This window comes from Rhipicephalus sanguineus, chromosome 5 (assembly GCF_013339695.2).
Source record: "Rhipicephalus sanguineus isolate Rsan-2018 chromosome 5, BIME_Rsan_1.4, whole genome shotgun sequence".
In the NCBI taxonomy this organism is placed as follows: domain Eukaryota; kingdom Metazoa; phylum Arthropoda; class Arachnida; order Ixodida; family Ixodidae; genus Rhipicephalus; species Rhipicephalus sanguineus.
In genome coordinates, this window is record NC_051180.1 from 77,233,950 (window position 1) to 77,254,522 (window position 20,573).

Below are 20,573 nucleotides of genomic sequence, written 5' to 3' on the forward strand. Positions count from 1 at the left end.
ACCAGCGGCGAGGCTGGTGCTCCTCATGTATGTTGGGTAAGGAGAGACAATATGGGTAGTGCAGGGACATGCGGGAAGCAAGGCCAGGCCTTTTTTTTTTTTTTTGTGCTCATCGTCGCGGCGTTGGTTTACCAGGCCAAACGGACAGGACCGAGAAAGTGCGCCGCATGAATACAGGATGCGCATGGTGACATTTCACCGCATTCCTCATTTTAGGCAGCCTTTGTCGTTTTGTAAACCATGCTGCCCACTTATCTTCAAAGGAACGGAACGCCGGAAAAACTAGTGAAAGACGTCCGCTCTGTATAACGTCGATATTTCGTTCTTCACTGTGTTAGGGCTTTCGTCACTGCGCCATAACATTCTTTATTTTCAGAATAACGTTTATTGCACATTTTAGCTGTGTTGCTTGGTTATACTGCTTATACTGTCAGTGTAAAGTTGAAGAAAAGCCGGTCCTGAGACGCTCACTGATTCTGAAAGGTGTCCCACCCCTGGTATTGTAATAATGCCTTGACATTAATACACTATTTCCTGGCGTTACCCAGCGCGGTGGTGTAGCTGTTATGATGCTCAACTGCTTACCAGAAGGTCGCGGGATCAAACCCCGGCAGCGACGGCCCCATTTCGATGGCGCGAAAATGCTTGAGGCCCGTGTGCTTAGATTTACGTGCATGTGAAAGAACCCCAGGTGGTAGAAATTTCCTGAGCCTTCTGCTACGGAGTCTGCCATAATCATATCGTGGTTTCGGGACGTAAATCCCTTACAATTATTGTTATTTGCCGTTTTTCTGTACCATGACGACTACTTATCTTCCAAGGAACGGAGTGCCGGAAAAACCAGTAAGAAAACCTTAACTCTGTTTAACGCTGCAATTTAGTAGGCTATTTCGTCATTGCATTATAACTTTTGTTTATTTCATGAATAGCGTTTTCTTGCGTATTTTGTTTGTGTTGTTTGGGCACAATGTCAGAGTAACGTTGTAGAAAAGCTGGTTCAGAAAGGCTTATTGATTCTCAAACGTCTCAGACAGCTGGTGCTTTAATAATGCCTCAGCGCTAATAAATCACTTTCTAGCTTCTTTATAAAAAATCACTTGCATAGAGCGTTTGTGCACAGCAGTTTTTTTTTTTTATCAATAAGGTAGGCATTTTATCGTTTGAAGGTGTAACTTCTGAGCTTTAATTAAGCCGCGCTGTTTTTGTGTTTAGCGCTATATTACTCGGGCGAACATTACTGCAGTTCGCCTAAATGTCGTGTTTTTTCTCTGTTTTTTTTTAACGCTATCAATAACTCTGAACGAGGCATCCACCAGTGGTCATGGTACCATCAAAGGAGATCGTGATCAATGAAACGCAAGTGGCAAGCGAGCAGCGAACCAGAGTTCACTTCTGAGTAATAAGTCTGAGAGAGAGAGAGTGAAAAAGAACACAAGCTAACATACCCTTCTCAGTCTCTCCCCGCATCGCGCGGCGTTAGACTCCTTTAAGTTCTGTCCTCTTTTCAAGGAAGCACACTTGAAAGACATCCCGGTGTTTCAGCTCTCGGTCACGAAGATCCGGCGTTGTAAACAGGAGTCACGTCGTCTTCTCGCACGCTCGGAAGTTTCCGGCCTTCGAAGATTCGTGGAGAGATCGAGAAAAGGTTGGAAGTTAGCACGGAGCTACGGCCGAGCCTTTGAGCCCCAGTAAAGCGCGCTGGCGTTCTTCCAGTGCGGAAGTAGCTTCGTAAACTTCAGGATGTGCAGGAAAGGCCGAATTAGCCGTGCGCTACGATCGGCTTTCAGATGATTACGTCACTTCAAAGGCTGTCTCCCACGACGCGTTATAATGCCCCAACTGAGAATATAATTTGCGTCTGACAGTCGACGCGTGTAACCGTATAATGCGCCTAAATTTAATCCTAAGCTTCAAAGGGCGGTTTCAGGCATCCGTTCAAGAATTATAGGAAGGACACATTATTGGACTGCGAGATGAGTCTCTGGAGTGTCTACACACCCCCACGTCAGACTAACTACGAGTACTACATTTCGACATTAATCCGGGAGAGTTGCGCCTTACAAGCTGTGCGTTATCCGAAAATAAGATTTGTTCTCCTACGCATTATAACACACACACACGCACAAAGGAAATAAAGGCAGAAAAATACACAGGTGCTTATTTTTTAACTATGATTGCAAATTAATTGGAAGTTTTCTAGAATGGTGCTATGAGATGTGCTACAATGATCAGCCAAACGCATCCCACAAAATTTTATTCGTGAAGTAATTAAATAGGCGCGGTATATAAACGACATATAACACGATGGGCGAAAAAATAGAGTAAAAATAAATACAAACAGAAAAGCGGTATATGTAGGTGTCTATGAAGCATGCTTAAGGAAAGTGTAATATACAAACATAGGACCGTCTGTTTTTAATGTTATAGAGCAATGACTGACGACTACACATCAACAAATGTTAGCTCTCTGTTGGCACTATACGAACAGGCGTTCACAATTGTTTTGCTTTTTGATGTCTTTCCAATTTGTTTTCTTTGCGTGGTCATGAAATAGAACTAATACACAATTACGTCATTAGTCATCTCATGGGTATAGGTAGAATTTAGCAGTGAACTTACTTTTATGCGTAGCAATAAAAATTCCGCTAATGAATATGCATACTCATCTAGGCCTCATCTTGTATCCTGTACCACTTCGAACAACAACGAGCAACAACAATTATTATCGTAAAGGTCACAACTTTGTTTTCCTTAGTTGAGTAACGGCAGCAGCAACCTGGTTCGTAAAACCAGGGTCATTTAATTTCCAAAGAGCGCGCAAGCGAGCGTTATAATTGAACACCTTTGCCTTTCTATTCACGCCTACTTGGTAATGAGGTTTCCCGAATAACGTATAGCTCCCTTGAACGTACGCACAGCACAGCATGCACCGAGGTTTTCCGCTCCGCGCACGCAGCTCAGTGAGGAGGGCCGCACACGAGAGCATTTTTCACAAGTTTCCGAGTGGCTTGAACACGAGTTAGCAGTGGGGATCCGCGTTCTGCTTTTGCGGGAAGCTGCCTCACCTCCGAGAGCGAAGCGCGGACCGTGCCTGTGTCGTGCGCATTGCCTGCCGTTCTCCCGCATGCATCACCGCCGACACCACCTTTGGCTAACGGAGCGTAAACCGTCGCTGCGAGCTGGAATTAGCGCGCCGAGTTTTAGTCAGTTATAGGGGTGCGTGAGCTCCGCAACAGCACAAATGCTGCCAAGGTTTAGGCTTATGGGTAAATTTCTCGACTTCTCTAATCTTGTCGTTAGCAAAACAGCACTGTTCTCCTAGCACGTATAAACCAACAAGCCCAAAGTACGCACGCTTCATTGCGATTTTGTAAGAAAATAAAGAAAGAAATGTTTGAACAAAGGGACACATAAAAGTTTAAAACTATCAAACCACTTCTCACTGCTGTTTGAAACTTGAAACTTTCTTGGATGCCATATGCAAAAGAGAAAAAAAAAAAATTCGTTCCAGGTGCGTTCCTCATACCTTTGTTTTCCTCATGGCTAAGAATGCATATCGCAACGACGAAACATAAAGCGAACTCTGATATTTCTCGTAGGAAAATGTCGCTTTTGTGTTTCGCGTTCGCAGAGTTTCAAAATGAGTCTCCAAGTTCTTTCCGCTTGATAGCACTTGTTTCCGAAATTCGCCGGCGTTGATTTCACGGATGACTGCGCACCATAAACTACCTGCGTGTCCGCAATGTATTTCGAGATTTCCCAATTTATCCTTCCTCTCTCCTCTCTTCATTTCACATCCACGTTCAAACAAGTGTGGGTTGTTCTGACTTTGAATAAATCACAGCCTTTCCAGTAGAAGTATAAGGCTGTGGGCTCGGACTGAGCAGTGAAGACGAAGATGCTGCTAGCGGAGTTAACGTCGTTGAGCAGGACTTGGAGAGAACGCTTCAGAGTTCCCACAAGAAAAGGTTAAACAGCCGACTTGAAATAAAGGGTAGAATAATGGAAACTCGGATGAAGTTCAAAGCCCGCTCTCGCCGAAACGACGCCTTTGTCTCGTGATTTCATGACCACAGTGTCTAACACTCGCAGGACAACGAGAACTTCCAAAACGTAAGGATAAGAAACTACGAGCAGAGGTTTCAACAGCAAGAAGCTGGGTCCGGAAGGCAAACAGTTACCAAGCGAAGGTCGCGTTCGTTTAAATCAGCCTCTTCGTTTTCTCCCCATGTGGTAACAGTGGCGAAACTGAAGCGCTAGATGCAGAAAGAAGGCGCTCGCTCGATGGCTGTCTTGGGCTGGAGGAGTAAAAGAATTGAGGGTGTCGAAGGGTGAGTGTGAGGGGACGCAAAGTGAGCTGGCTAGGACAGCTTTGGTCATTGCATGGCGTAGCGTTCATCCGCTCCAACAAGAAGAATGCAACACACACACCCTTCGCGATTTTTCCGCTTGACGGCGCAGCGGTTCTCCTCAAACTTTAGCTGCCTAGCATCCGAAACCCGCCGCTCACTCAACCCAGTTACTCTAGTTGCTTGCGTGGGTGTATGAGTAGCTTGTGCCTGGATCAATGGTGTGGCGAGCCATAGATGGGATGAAGTGCCCTTCACTGCATTCGCTGTGTCTTCCCGATGCGAAGTCCATACCTGTAGGTTGGAGCGACGGGTCGGGGAGAACTAAAGCCTACATGGTTTGAAGCTAACGCATGAGCCGCTAGCTCACTTAACGTACCATGTGAAATTAGCCGCCCCAGCCGTGTGAATTGATTCGGGCGTGCCACGTCATTCATCTTTCGTGACTGCTCGCGGATTTGAGTGGGCAGTTGCCTTCGTACTTTGATGTGAGCCTTCGTTCTAACAAGAGAAATGAGACGGTTCACGGTAACCTAGTCGGGCCGTTGTATGTCCTACGTTTGCAATCGCGTCCTTGCTAATTTTTTATCGAAAACATCGGAACAATGTTTTGGTGACCAAGTGCAGCTGCATGTGTATATTTTTCTTTCTATCGTCGTGCATACTTTGTGTACTTTCATTTTCGTGCAATCTTTCTCTTCCCTATTCATGTTAATTTTTTATTGGGAAGGAAACTTACTCTTAACGTATAATGCTTGATGTGTTTGTGTGCATCATATGCGTGCTGTCTACTCATACATTGTTGATCACCTCACAATGGTTTGTACTCTCAGCATACGTATATTCTTTTGCTCCCAGCAAGTCACATTCTATATACTCCATACAAATTACAAGAATTCCTAACCTTAAGTTCAGCTTGAATGTAATCAAGTCACAATAGAGATGAACGACAGCGTCGATTTTCGGAACGAATGTGCACTCATAGATTGCGAGAAGGTTGCGCGTCTGTGCGCATGGAAACGACAATAAAGACACAGGTACTCGTCAGCGGCGCTTCGGAAAGTCTCTATCAGGCGGCATTGCAACGCCAACAAGAAAACGAAACGTACGTAGCTCGTCAATGGCAACGAATGTTTCATTCGGCACATTAATATTGTCAAGATTTTGTGGAGAAAAAGGGCTGTGTAAGAGCACAGTTTTATTTGTGTATGCGTCTCCGCGCGTGTGCGTCCCGATGTGGAAGGCCGCAGAGTGATGTTACCAAACGAGACGACAAATTGCGCCTTGCCACTAGTTTTGAGTGTGCAGCGATATCGCTCTCTAATAATTTTTTCCTATTTACTGAGGAAAGAAAGCTCCAAGCACATCCATGGAGGCCTCACATATGAAGCAACGGCAGTTTTATTTATTTATTTGTTTATTTATTTATTTATTTATTTATTTATTTATTTATTTATTTATTTATTTATTTATTTATTTATTTATTTATTTATTTATTTATTTATTTATTTATTTTTTATTGTAAACACGTGTGTCGCATTATCCGCGATCTTTCTGAATAAAGTGAGATTCCCAAAAAAGCAGTCCCTTGTAAGCCCAGGAGAATCCCAGGAAAAGTCAGACAGTTCCAAAATAATGTCAAAGGAACGCAAAGGTCTCGCAACAACTTACTGACTTCCTGAGCAAATTAATAAAAGCAAGCCTAAAGTTGCTTTTAAACACAGATCTGTATTCAAGGTCATGCAAGCAGAGCAGTTCCCTCAACAAGCTTCACTTTGAGCCGTTTAGACGCTGGGGCACTTTCTTTTCCGATGCAAGAGCTTTGTACACGGCGTGGGCATTTTAACTGTAGCATACATAAACCATCGTTGAGCGTAGTACGCTCACCCACATTGCTTCAGCGCTGAAACATCTGCTTCCCGAGTGCGCAAACGTGTTCCATCATACTTTCTTCTGACACAATTGAAGCAGTCCAAAGCTGTATGTTGCACTTTTCTAGCAGCATATAAATTATCGCTTTCCACTGGTGGTATTTCTTTGTTTTTTTTTTCCTTCTCGACAGTTTAGAGAGTATATCGGCGCTATTGGTGAATTACGAAATGAAGATATATAAAAAACACGTCGGAAGCCTTCGGCCGACCGTTGCCTATGTGCCTATGTGGGGGGAGCCACCGACTTAGCCTGGGGGCTTTTGCCCTCGGGCCTTATCTTCTCTGGACCAAAATAAAGTTCGTGCCATGCCATGCGATGCCATGCCACCAACACTGTTATGTAGTTATCAGTGTATATGTCATAATCATTCCCCAGCACCTGGCGTAGCATGCCAGGTGAATAGGCAAGCTAACATCTCCAGCTTTTCATTAAAATATTTCTCTTTCTCTCACCCCTATACAAGAGAAAGAGAGTGAGACGGGAACGGTGGGACGTTTGGGTACATCGCTTCCAGTCAAACCACTGGACTGAGTGTCAGTAAAGGGGAGGGAAAGATGGGTGAAGGGGAACTGGACCACACAGAGCTGACGCACCACGACAAGGCTGGAAGAACAGCCAACGGGTCTTGAATATTTCAGCGCGCTTTTCATCAAACACGCGGAGGTACCAATGTGAAAAGAAGAAACAAAATCGCTCGAAGAATCAGCGCAGGTCAAACGACTGCGTCACAAGAAAAAAAAAGGGGGAGGAGGAGCCATCCCCTTTGCTTGCTGACCAGAGAGACGCGCTGGCGGAAGAGCCGGGACGGAAAGATGGAAGGAAAGAAAAAAGATGGGAAACGATCGAAAGGACTTTTCTCAATGGACATTTCTTGCATTCGTTGCCTTATTCGCCTTCACGCCCCTGCTGTAGCGGCCGTTCCGCGATCGTATTTGTGCGTTTGCTCTTTACATTGTGCTTTTCCCTGGGATAACAGTGAAGGAGATAGGGGAGTGCTTGGGCAAACCATCCCTCCCGTTGCGGCTCCAGACGGTTCAAGTTCGTTGGACTGCGCATCGGGTGAGGATAGAATAATTGAGATGGTATGTATGAAGGAAACACAGTTCAGGCTGGGCCGAATATGTGTTTATACTGCGCAGCCTCGTTAGCGATCGACTCTCTTCATTTACTCGCTATGGATCTACTTTCGTCATAGACTCTAGTTCGTACCTGGGAGGGAAAAACTGGTGCATGTCAGTAGATGCAATGTTGAAATTATACAGAGCACTCTTTCTTGGGTTTCTGAGATATAGTCTGCCTGTACTAACCAACACCTGCAAGACAAATCTTCGCGTTCTACAGGCTGCACAAGCTCAGGCACTCAGGTTTGCCTAGGTCTGCCCAAGTGTGCGCCAACAGAGGCGACTATTGCCATTGCCAAGGATCTACCGACACAAACGCACATTGCGTTAGAAGCCTTGAGAGCTCACATCAGACATTTTGCTCGAGCTCCTAACCACCACCTGGCAACACTGCCCTCAGAAAGACCGCTAGCATCATACTGCGCAACAATCTCGAGCTACTCCGCCAACCTACCGTCAGGCTTCAGCCCCGCATCCAAACCATCCATTCCACCTTGGTGTTTGGTTCGTCCTGCAGTGCACCTCAGGGTACCAAGAATCAAGAAAAAAATCTGATTTGTCATCGCCTGTCCTGAAACAGCTATCTCTGTTTCTACTGCACGAGAAATATATCGACCACATACATATTTACACCGACGGCTCAACGACCATCCATGATTCGTCCGGAGCAGTAGTTGTCCGAGCGAAAGGTGTAACTGTTAGCTTTAAGACCGACCACCCAACAACATCAGCGGCTGCAGAACTCACAGCTCTTCGCGCTGCACTTTGTGTTGTCAATCGCGGACAACCGCAGCGATGGTCAACTTCTAGTGACTCCAAAGCAGCCCTACAATCTCTCTTGTCAGCCCTGCGGCGTGGACCATACGAACAACTGGTATTCGAGATAAGACACCTCATTCATACCTCATTAAGGGACACCAAGTGACATTTCAATGGTTGCCAAGTCGCTGCGGCGTGCTTGGCAACGAACATGCCGATAATGCTGCTCGGTCAGCTTTGCAAGGCGACAAGGAAGAGGCTATACCCCTTTCAAGGTCTGATGCTGCAGCCATGCTTCAAAGGATCGCAAAGAATATTTCCCACTCAACATTGAATACCTCAAGAAGCCAAAACTATCGGCAACACCACCTAAACGAGTTGTGGCGACTTCAAATGCCATCTGGACTCCGCCGAAGACAGGACACTCTGCTATGCCGCTTATGGCTCAGAGTGACATTCACGAAGTCATACTCGTTTCGAATAGGGATGACCGACAACGCTCCTTGCGACGCCTGCGGCACCGAGGAGACCTTGCAGCATATCTTCTGCGACTGTCCTCGCTACGCTGCGCAGAGACGATCCCTCATATTCGCTCTCGCTCGTCTTCACAACAGAACGATGACACTAGAAACAATTCTCCAATGTCATCCTGAAAAGTCACCGAGAATTCAAGCAACCAAGGCATTGCTCAATTTCCTAAAGACAACAGACTTACACGAGCGGCTGTAGATTAATGATGCCGCATACCGCACAAGACTGCCGCTCTGCGCTGTGAAGTTATGTGCGTGCGTGAGTGTTCCCCTCTCTTTCTCTCTTTCTTTACTCTTCTTTCAATCTCCCCCATCCCTTCCCCCTGTGCAGGGTAGCATACCGGTTATGCCAAACTGGTTAACATCCCTGTCTTTCCTCTCTCTCGTTTTCCTTCCTTCCTTCTCTCGTACTGTCCGATAGCATCCTTTCTTTGCGGTAACCAAGTAGTCCAAGGCATGCGAGTCAGTGAGAATTCATCTTATATCTTTGAAGTTTTGGCAGTAAGCATAGCGCTCCTGGACCAACGGCTGCGGGATGTTCAGGGACTGAGATTCCTGTTTCTGAAAGAAATACTTGGCAGGAGAAGACCTTTAGGATAGGCGCCCTAATGTTAAGAGTGCGCATCTAGGAAAGTACGAAATAATAAAGGGAGACATTTCGCGAACGAATTTTTTTCCTCTAGGGATCAGCGAGCTTAAACAAACAGGCAAGAGCCACTTTATTTCTAAAGACCTTCTAAGATTTTCACGAGGTCAGCGAACCAACGTAGAAGAATGACGTTCCATTTAATGCAAGCAAGTCAGCAAAATAATTCAATACTAGGCTATAACCAACTAAACAATCGCATTGTTTCTATCAGGATGAAAGGGTGCCCTAATTGGCTACGTGCTAACTCAAGTGAATGCTCCTACCTCAGAAACTTACGAAGAAATACAAGGATTCTATAGTCAACTCCACGAAGCTGTAGAGCAATCGCCCAAAAAGAATGAACTACATATTTCAAGCCAACTTCAATGAAATGTTGGCAGTGAAGAACCGCAAGGGAAACTTGGAATGGGTATCCAATTTGTAATAGTGGTCGAACGCGGTAAACTTTTGCTCTGTCCATGATCTGTTAATTTGTTAGAATTTCGTGATGCAGCACCCAGGCCGCCTATCCACTTGGGCCTCCCAAGATGGTCAGTATATAAATCAGACAGATTCTGTAGTAACAAATGATAGATCAAAAAGCCTGGCGATCGGTTTCAAAACACTCCTTAGGGACGATTGCGAGACAGATCATGAATTAGTACCTAGTTCACCGAATATGGCATGTCCAAGGCTTGCTATCATAATATGGTATATTCTCTATACAATATATGGTATACACAAAGCTGGTTAAGTTGAGGTTAACGCTCGGTGCCTGAGAAGTATGGAGATAAAAAGGAAGCCAATAGAGGACAAAAAAAAAAAATGAAAGCGCTGGTTATTGCTATGGACAGACATCAAAAGACAAATGCGTTGAAGAAGACGACGACGATTTGAAGGCTGTTTTGTGCCGCTGCCTTAGGATGAAGTACCAGAGTATTCTCCTGTTAATACGCTTCTCTACAGCCTCTCGTCTGCGTATCTTCGCGTAAAATTTTGATGGAGGTGCTGGGTGCCTCCCTCCGTCACGATGATTCGCAGCCGACGGCGCCTTGAACCTTCAAACATGGCTCTGGAAAATACGTCGACCACTCCGGCTCCAACAGCTGCCGCCAACGCGACCTAGGTCAACGTCACCGCGCCTCACGACCCTTGTGTTTTCTCGGGCGCCAATGGGCAAAACGTCGACAAGTGGAAGACTGGCACAAAGCTCCTCCCCAAGTTGCGTGCGGCTTTTAATCTGACAACAGGTCGAAGGCATAGGCAAAGGTGATATCGGCTACACTTCTGCTACCGGCTGGCGATAGCGAGTAATGACTGCACGTCCCATCAGGGAGGCATGCTGCGCCGATCGTCTCCATATTGCATGCGTAATCATGCAAACCTCAATTAAAATTTGCAGAGGGATATTTCGGGGCAGAGACAAGCTACAAGAATTGTTCGAAGTGGAACTGCGTAGAAACACGACTGCTTCCAACTTTTTAATACAAACATGCCCGCTTGCTGCACTCATTGAAAAGTTCATTATTCAATATTAGTTGATTGGACGTCTGACACAGACAGCGATAATTATTGTCTCACTTTGTGTCCCCCTGGATACTTTTGGCCGCAGCACAAATGCCCCAATGACAACGACCTTCGAACATCGAAGGATACTGGGAATCGTGGAGCCTTCGCCTAGCCGGCCCCGTCAGCTGACGCCAGTCATCGTTATGTCGCGCTTTTCAGCGACTGAGACATTCCAGGCCAACATTCCTGGCCACCACATGGAGGGGAGAAACAATGGCACTGTGCGCACCTGCGCTGTGTATCCTCCGGCGCCGTGCAGTTGTAACCTGTCTAGTCCTTTTCTGTTATGAACCGGACGGGCTGCGCCTACAACCAGCAGGCCACTTCCCGAAAAAGGGCCTAATCCGAGGTGCCCCTCACTAACCAGAATCCACTGGTCCTTGCGAGGCACGAACATGCTCTTCATTATGTTCCTGCAGTGCTGCAGGATTGGCGGAATCCTGGCAACAACGTGGAGAGGAGAACGAGGGGTGGACCCCAACCATTTGATTTAATCCGGTGCACTAGACAGCGCCGGCGCTTGTTGACTGAGTTCGAACGAAGGGAATGCGTGTATATAAAGTCATTTCTCTCTTCAACTGGCCGTCATGAATGCTCAGGGCAGGACATCCACTCGTGGTCCCAACGGCTACGCTACCCGAGTCGCAACAGCGGTGACACCGAAGGGATACCACGGCCCGTATCCTCGGCTGTGCACAAGAAACGCGACCCCAGTCGCAATAATACAGAACTTATCTCCAAAGGTGGTTTTCCCGTTCTTCCCAGTGCTGAGCTTTAGCAAAACTATAAAGCTTAACTTTGAACACCGGTATGCTATTATGTCTAGATGTAGGCGGGCAACCGCGAAGAAATGAGCTGTGGTCGAAGTAAGAATAAATTGCGTTATAACAGCCTCTGGTAATGCGCGTGTTTTTACGAAAAACGATTGGCTCTATATTTTTCATTGCCACATGTGCAACTGATGTCGAACGCAATCGTGATGCTGTATTTTCAGATCATAAATTATGTGAGAGTCATGTAAACCAGTTAGATTCGAAAAGCTGTATGTTATTGCAGCTGCGAACAGGTTTCATTTGAGGACACAACTGTCCAAAATGGCAGAAGCCCTGATGATTGATGTGGTTCGATTGCGCACGGCCCCCAACATTTGTTTGTCTCTCCTGTGTCAGTAAGCTTAGCTTTCCAGTATTGGCTGAACACACACCACTCATTTCCGGAACAGGCGTTTTCCCGCCCAAGGTCTTAAAAAATACATTTGTGTCATGGTAAGGTTTTGTACGCGAAAGGGAGCATAAAAGTTTCCGGGGCCCTCGAAAGGGAACTACAAGTGCTTGTAAGCTGTAGATCCCAATCAACGAGTTTGTTATCGGGATAAGAGGCGGCGCGCTGGTGAGTTATTTGCGCCTGCGGATTATATTCATACAGAAAAAGCGTTTGGATAGCCTGATCTCCAGTTATGATAAATACTTAAGACCTAAAAATCGTGACAATGGTAACCATAGCTACATGCTCACTTATTTAAGTGATTGCGCGTGAACGTCAATATGGACACTTTGACGCCTTTGTAACTCTGATGTCACAAGAATAATGCAACATGTTTTTAATTTAGCGGACGCACTGGCTTTAATTCTGAAGAAAATCGAAGGTGGCTTTTTTTTTTTATTCCATTTCAACGCATTGCATTTTTAGAGACATGCCTTCACTTATGCATCTTTGGTTAGAAAAGAAGGCTTCGAGGGACGCCCGTCTGGTCGGGAAGAATCATTGAATAAACAGACGAAGACGCCGACCACAAGAGCATAAAAATGTAATGACGTTTCGGCACCCAGAACGGGAGCCTTGTTCACAATCTTGTGAACAAGGCTCCCGTTCTGGGTGCCGAAACGTCATTACATTTTCATTCTCTTGTGGTCTGCGTCTTCGTCTTTTTATTCAATCTTTGCTTAGTGTTTGACATCATTCTCGGCAATCATATTTAATAAAATTGTTAAACTAATGAGTGGGAACAGTCAGGGAAATTTTGGAAATTCTGAATATAATAGACGCGAAGCAAGCAAATCTTAAAGTAGCGCATTATTGAGCAATTCGTAGCCGTCATTGCTGAAGAGCGCAATCTTATCTGGAAATAGTAGGTTGCTCAGATACCAGCCGTTAATATTTGGTCCTGTTTCTTCCCAGTCCAGCTGTTTGACGCACACAGTGAACATTCGAGAAATCGTATCTGACTGTCTGACCCTTTTCGCAAGCGCAAGTCTATTTCGTTTATAGCGGATAATCAAAGTAGCTGTGGAGTCCTTGTAGATATTTCCTAAGGAATTTACTCATGTTTCAAGCCATCGCCCATACCATGCTGAATGCTCCGGTTCTCGTCTTTTTTACACATGTGTCAAGTGCTCCTCCCTGACGCAGTGCTTCCAACGCTGCTCATATCTGTGCTGAATCGAATGATTTTTCGTAGGCTCTATAAAAGGGTTTTACAACGAAAGTTGTTAAGAGATCACAACAGCCGTTTTTGGCTCCGTAGTTGTCCGCCAACGCCGCAGCCTCCGGCGTCCGTAACCACTATAGCGCGAGATAAGAAAAACACATGAAATAAGAAAGATATATCCAGCATGATACAGGGTTCGAATCTGGGCTATCTGCATGGAAGCCCACTGTTCTACCACGCAGCCATGCCGGTGCTTGAAACTCCTTTGCAAAAAGACCCTACAGAGAGGCTTCATTTCGCGAAGGAACCCTATTAACATCTGAAATACAGCGTGGTGGAAGAGTAAAGTAACAACCAGGCATCACACGACGCGAATTCTGTAACCTGGCGTCACACAATGCGAATTCTACAACGAGTGGGTCGTTTATTGCTTCCACGCTATTAAAAGGGCCATAATTCTTCATCGTGAACAGGCACGTCATCAAGAAAGTGCACATAATGGCTAAGAAGTGTTTAGCGGATACCAAGGTTCTCGGCAGAATGACGAAAAATGACATAATCCACGATTCCCTACTTCACAAAAATTATAATTTATAGTGTAGTGGGGACGTCGCGAGTGTACTTGTACTCGTTTTCGAGGAAGCTCATAGGACACCAATCATCCACTTCCTCAGAGCCTCAATAAAATGATTTCCCTCTCTCTCTCTTCCTCACGTTGACATACGTTATATAGCGTATTAGGGGAGAGAAATAACGACCGGGCGTCAGACGATGCGAATGACATAACTAGTGGGTTGTTTAAAGCTTCCAATCCATTACCATGGGATTATCCATAATTATTCATAGTCATCAGGCGCCGCATAAAAAAAAGTGCACGTAATGCATTGCAGATGCGTAACGGGTATCTCGCTTCTCCGCAGAATGAAGATTAATGGCGTAGCGGGTGCTTCCCAACATCACAAAAATTATGATTTACAGCTTAGTGGGTACCTTGCAAAAGTGTGCTTGTATTAGTAGCCCCAGGAGAGTTGGGCCGCTCTTTAGGATTATTAGACAAACCCGCCTGGGAGGCTGCCATGCGCAGCATGAAACTCAACGACTAACTCCTGGCAGTCCAGAGGGCCCCGAACATCGCCGAGAGGCTCCAGCTTCCGGCACCTTCCTGGGTGGAGCCACCTGGCTCAGTTAGCGGGACCTCCAGTCGCGTTCAGCTTCTGCCACTTTTGGACCACAATAAAGTTCTCACTCACTCACTCCAGCTTTTGCTGTGACTGTGGTGCGCTTTCCGCGCAGGCCTGGTGGTCTTGTGCTCAGCTTTCTCAAGTACCTGAATTATGATATTGCTGTGACCCATTGTAGAGTGCAGCCTTCCCGAAGTCGGTTTGATCTATAGGTTGGTAAAAGCGTAGTATTTTTGTCATCCAGTTTAAAGTTATGTTGGAAAAAGTTTTGTACATTACTGAAAATAGGCTGATGGGCCTATAAGTCTTCAAGTTTTTTGCGTCTCTTTTCTTGCGTGTTAATATAATCTTGGCATTTTTCTAGCTCACTGGCACTTTTGATGTCCTGAGGCATAAGTGTAGAGTGCCAGATATTGAGTAAATGCCCCACCCTACAAATCTTTCCTTGAGAGTAATGCCGTCTTATCCGCCGGCTTTTGAACACATTATATCGCGTACTGCCTTTATAACGCCATTGGTAGTTCTGCGAACTGCTGAGCTTAGGGTAGCAGTACTTTTCCACCTTCCCTAAGCCATTAGAAATGGTAATAACATTGCCCTGCTTATCTTTTAGTGCGAATAGTAGCCGCATGGAGTAAATTGGCGATGATACTGGTTGTCTTCTTTAACAACAAATCAAAGTCAGTATTACATGTTCTTTCTAATGGTGTGGGTCGAGAAGGTATTTCTTGTTTTTTTTTTCTATCACGCAGATCACTCACTGACTCAAGTGGCAGTGTCTGGAAGCATCCTTAAGACCGACAGAGTGAGAAGGTTCGATCATGGAGTTCGCCAGCGACAAATGTAGGACACAGATAGTGGACGGTGAGAGATACGGCATTGAGCGCGAGCCACTGCTAATCCGGGAAATCGTTCGGTTCGATCCAGGAATAGACGACGTGGTGCTGGTTACTTACCCAACATCTGGAACTAACTGGATGCAGCAAATAATGCAACTTATTGTCTACCAAGGGTCGAGTGCTATGACACACCGTGAATTTTGCAAACGGTCCCCGTTTCTCGAGGACTACGGAGAGCGGATCTCGGAAGTGACGACGAACTCGCACCCGAAAATCCTGACTACTCACTTCAGACCCGGATTACTTAAGATGAACCAGTCTTCCAAGTACGTGTACATCTCGAGAAACCCGTGGGACTTGTGCGCCTCACTGTATGACCAGCGTCGACAGACTCCGCTGAATCCTTTGCGGGCAACATTCGCAGAATTCCTGCCTTCGTTTCTCATAGGAGATGTGCAGTACGGCAGCTACTTTAAGCACGTCAACGCTGCTTTTAAACTGCGGAATGAGCCGAACGTCTTCTTCGTCACTAACGAGGAAACTGCAGCGAACACAGCGGGGGTTGTCGTACACCTCGCCAAATTCCTCGGAGCGAACCACGGAAAGGCAGTTCGGGAAGATCCCGAACTACTGAAAGACATCGTAACAAAGTGCAGCACCAATTTTATGAAAGAGATGATGACAGTTCCGATGAAGGAAATGGCTCACACAGTTGTAAATAACGAGCAGCTTTTGCCCCTTATAAATGGCCCAGTACAGAAAAACGACGCGAAAGTTGTGAAGTTCGTACGGCATGCAAAAGTGGGCACATGGAGGGAGGTGTTTACAAAGGAACAACTCAGAGAAACGCTTTTGCACATTGAAGAAATCGGGGACGGCGTCTTCGTTAAGCAGCTCTGGGGCAATATATGGCGAGATGTTACGGAAGCATCGAAGTAAATTCTGATTGGTATCTGCTCGGCAGAATCAATATATAAGAACTTATGCGCCTGTGCAGTTTCTTATAGTGCTTAGTTTATTTGTTTCCAAAACACTTCGTTTCCGAAGTGTTTTGTTTCCAAACATTAGGCACTTCATGTCAAGGGTCTTTCAGAATGCAAAAGAACGCACAGCATGAATAGACAATCACGCACAGATACACCCCTAGAGCAGTACACCTAAGCCAGACACCCCTAAGTCGCATTGACGAGTACTTGCATCTGAAACAAAGCACCTCTAAGATTTCAGCATACGCATTTCACAAGTGATGTTGTCTTAGAGTGAAGAAATCAGGAATGACGGGTTTGTAAAAAAGCCCGTCACCAGGGCATACAGGATAGTGTAGTTAGACACTGTAAGTTGTTGGGTGCCGAATCAAGAGCAATATACCACAAGGATTTTGCGAATTGGTTCATTACGAGATGATAAAACCAATATCTGTAAGCGGTGCGAAACCATGATGCGAGGAGGCGAGCTTCAAAGTCTTTCCGCTCGCACCGTCTAGCCTTCGCAAGCCAAATGGACATGAATGAAACCGCTGTGCAACTGGTTGCAGCGAAGAATGATTGCAGATGATCATTATTCACAGTTGGTCGGGCACTCTGCAGTCAAATGCAGATATATGAGCTTATTTCAGCGCAGTCGCTATTCTAAACGCCTGGTGATGGCTCTATCAGCTTCTAAGATGTCGTGAGGGTGAGTCATCGTTCGAGCAAAAAAGCCACTGAAATGGGTGCATCGGCTGGGGGATTTTTGTTCTTTGTAGCAGCTACTAACAGCACTTGCCCAGTACAGCGTGCTCATTCTTGGCGTAAGCGGACATGCTGTTTGCGAAAGGATGACATTGAAAGGATTACAAGAAAGCCCGATAAGTTGACGAGATTACAACCGTAGTTCCTGGCACTGATCTTCGGCGCTGGTCTTGCTTCGTGACCTGATACTTTCTAGCAGCGCTCTAAGATCACGGTTCCTGACTCCGCTCTATAGCATCAGAAATGTATGCAAATCGCTAGCTTAACACTTTTCCTCGGTTGGCCCACGAGTGACGGCGCGTTTTGTTTTATTCAGTGATTGCCTGACCAGAAGGGGGGGTATTAGAAAGATAAGCGGATATTGCTACGTAGTGTATTAAGTCTTGCGTCCAGACATCATTTATTGCGTTTACTTAATCTCACTACGATCCGTTCTTCGAGGAACTTGGCTGTAGTGCCACCCGCCGCTAGTAAAACATTCACGTTCGACTTAGTGTATATACTATCCTTAAGAGACACTCTTCTTTTATTGTTTTACAGAACCGTAAATTTGTCATGTTCTCTAACTGTTTTAACATATTTTGTATTAGCTGCTTACTTGTGCATTTCGTTCGCACACATAGCCATTACAGGGTATCTTAAATGCCTGCACACTTCCACGTTACAAAGCCATGCTGGGCTCTTATAGATAGAGACAAGTGGTGTTACCAAGCATAACTTACGTAGAGAAGATTCAACAAATATAGGAATATAGAAGAACGTGGATTCCACAAAAGATAAATAAAAAGAGGTGTATACTTGATGTTCCTGGTTTTCCTGATAATATTGTATGTTGTGCACATATGACTGCATAGCACGAAATCGCAACTTGTTTTCAAATAAAAAATTTTCAACACAGGAAAATTCGACAAGCGTCTCTAGTTGACGACGACCATTTTACGAAGAGTATGTTTTCGTAAATTAGCAAGCATGCTGACAGCTACTGAAGCTATATATTACAAATATCTTTCTTTTTAGCGCAAGCAAAAGTGGAGAGGAAATAGCTTTTATCATTTCAGGGAATTCTGAGCGAATTATGCATTTTTAAAAATTCACGAAAAACGCCGCGTTTTTGAAAATTAGTCAAATTTGAGACGCTATGGGGTGATTCCACGAGAGATCGAACATGCCTGTCCGGTCGCAATTTTTGTTTTGCCTGGGTTTTTTATATGTTATGTTTTATTTTAAAGAAACGCTCCCAGCGCGCCAAAAAAATATTTGAAGGTGGCGGCGCCGGCCTCCTGTTTTTTGCTCACTGCAATGTTTTCGGATTTCACGGCCGAATTTAGCGCGAACTATAAATGATGTGTCGAAAAATTTTTTTGCTGCTTTTAATACGCATTACTGTGAATTACATCCATGCTTTTTTACGCCGTCCTCAAAAAGAAGAAAATGTGAAAAAATGGCAAACACGTCCGAAATAAAAAAAGGGTCCTAAGTTTTAGGCGCCTTGGCGCATTTGCTATTATAAACAGAAACTTTCAAACAATGTCAAATATAGAAAAGAGCCTTTGCAACATTTATACAGAAGACCATTTTCCTACAGGCAGTGCAAAAAAGAAAAAGAAATAGGTAAAGAAGCGAGTCTTTTCAAAAAAGTACATTTTCGAAAAATAAAATAAAGAAACTCCGTTCTCCTTTTTGACGACAACTTTTTATCGAAGAGCGCTTGTGTCAGTGAACACACGGTTTTAATATCATATGTCCTCATTTGCTTCGTTTACGAGATGTAACTGGCCAAAATGACCATTGCTGTGTGTGCTCACTCCAGTGCGATTGATGGTTGGCATCAGCTTGCATTGCAAATCTAGTTTTAATTATTTTAATGCAGTAAAACTTTGCTCTGGTGCCTTGCCGTCAAGAAAAATGTATTCCCAAACTTTAATTGTGTCTAGCGTGTGCGCGGGTGGGCTGCTGCCGCTTTCTAGAGGCCTAACGCGTACGCAGTTTCTGGGAGCGTTTCTTGTAAATAAAGTTTTCAGTTCCGTGCACTTTGAATGTGCCCACATAACATATAAAAAAACCCAGGTAAATCAAAAATTGCGACCGGAAGGCATGTTCGATCTCTCGTGGAATCACCCTATGGCTACTTCTGTGAACATCTTAGCTTGGTCATATTTTCAGTGTGAATAGGCCTTTATGTGAATAATGAACCTCTGCATTAGTATTTCTCTAATAATTTTCAAAGTAATAAATTTTCATGCTCGTAACATCAAAAAGACAAAAGTGCTCCTCGATTCAAAAGTCTAATAAAAAAACACCCATCTCAAATTTTGTTCAAAGTCCCCCAAATGTTCTCATAGCACTGCAGAATGATGTTATGAAAAAGCATGTAGCATCATTTTTACTAGAACGAAAGCAGAAAATGTCAAACATTGTGTTTCCAGAGCGTGGTGGCTACTGCGTAAAGGACATCTCTAGTGACAAGAAAATACAGTAACACGTCTTTTTTCTTCTCTGAGTTTCGCTAAACAACAGTAACGATGTATTGTCGGAAAGTGGGAACTGCTTTGTAAAGAAAAAGATCGTTCCAATTAAATGCTTTGCGACACCACTTATCTTCCTCGTCGACGGGCAGCACGGACATTTTCATTCCTCTGGATTATTTTTTGAGTAAATGCGCTTATATAAAAGCAACAAAGCTAAACGCGATATTTGTGTAGCTGAGTCGATCATGCATTGTAAGAATGTGAGAAATCGCAAATGGCGACAGTGGCGAACGGCGAGTACCACAGTGCAACCTAAGGACAACAGCCACCCATGCTTTGCCGGGTTTTGCCGCTCTGCACGAGAAAATGCTGGGGTGCCGATTGAGTTGGTTACACAATACATTTTTCACCGCTCATCGCTCTCCCGCCCGGTCTCTGGGTCCGCACCGTGCGGATAATGTGGCGGATCGAGTGGCCCGCGCTACACGTCTTCGTGTAACGGAGCAGCATGCGTTACGCGGACAGGTGCAAAGGGCGACGCGATAGATGCCCGCCTGAGCAGACGACAGCAACGAGCACGGCTGTGCCAGTCAGCCAGACGCCACCTGAGATAGAACTTAAGCATCCAAATTGTGCTTCACTTTGGTGCGATCACTGTCCTACGCTCTGAAGGTGGCTATGGCTAGGCGTTATAGCCATGACCGAGTTTTTTGTACGTACTACTTCATGGTGCACAAAAAAAAATTACGCTGCAGCGGAATTTTAGTTGTGTAGAAGATATCGGATCGAGTCTCTCTTTTGCGGAAGGTCATGAAGCAGGATGTGCGCTCAATTCAAGAGGGAGACCAGATCTGCCAGCACTGCTTCAAGAGATACAAGGACATGCAAAGTAAAGCAGATGCAATGCAAACAAAACGTGTTTTGTCCGTGGTCAGAACTGCTGCCACCAATATTCACGTAATAGATCCTTTTTAAACTCTGCATTGATCGCATAAAGTTTGACAATGTACACACTTGGGCCAACAAAAACCAAATCTCT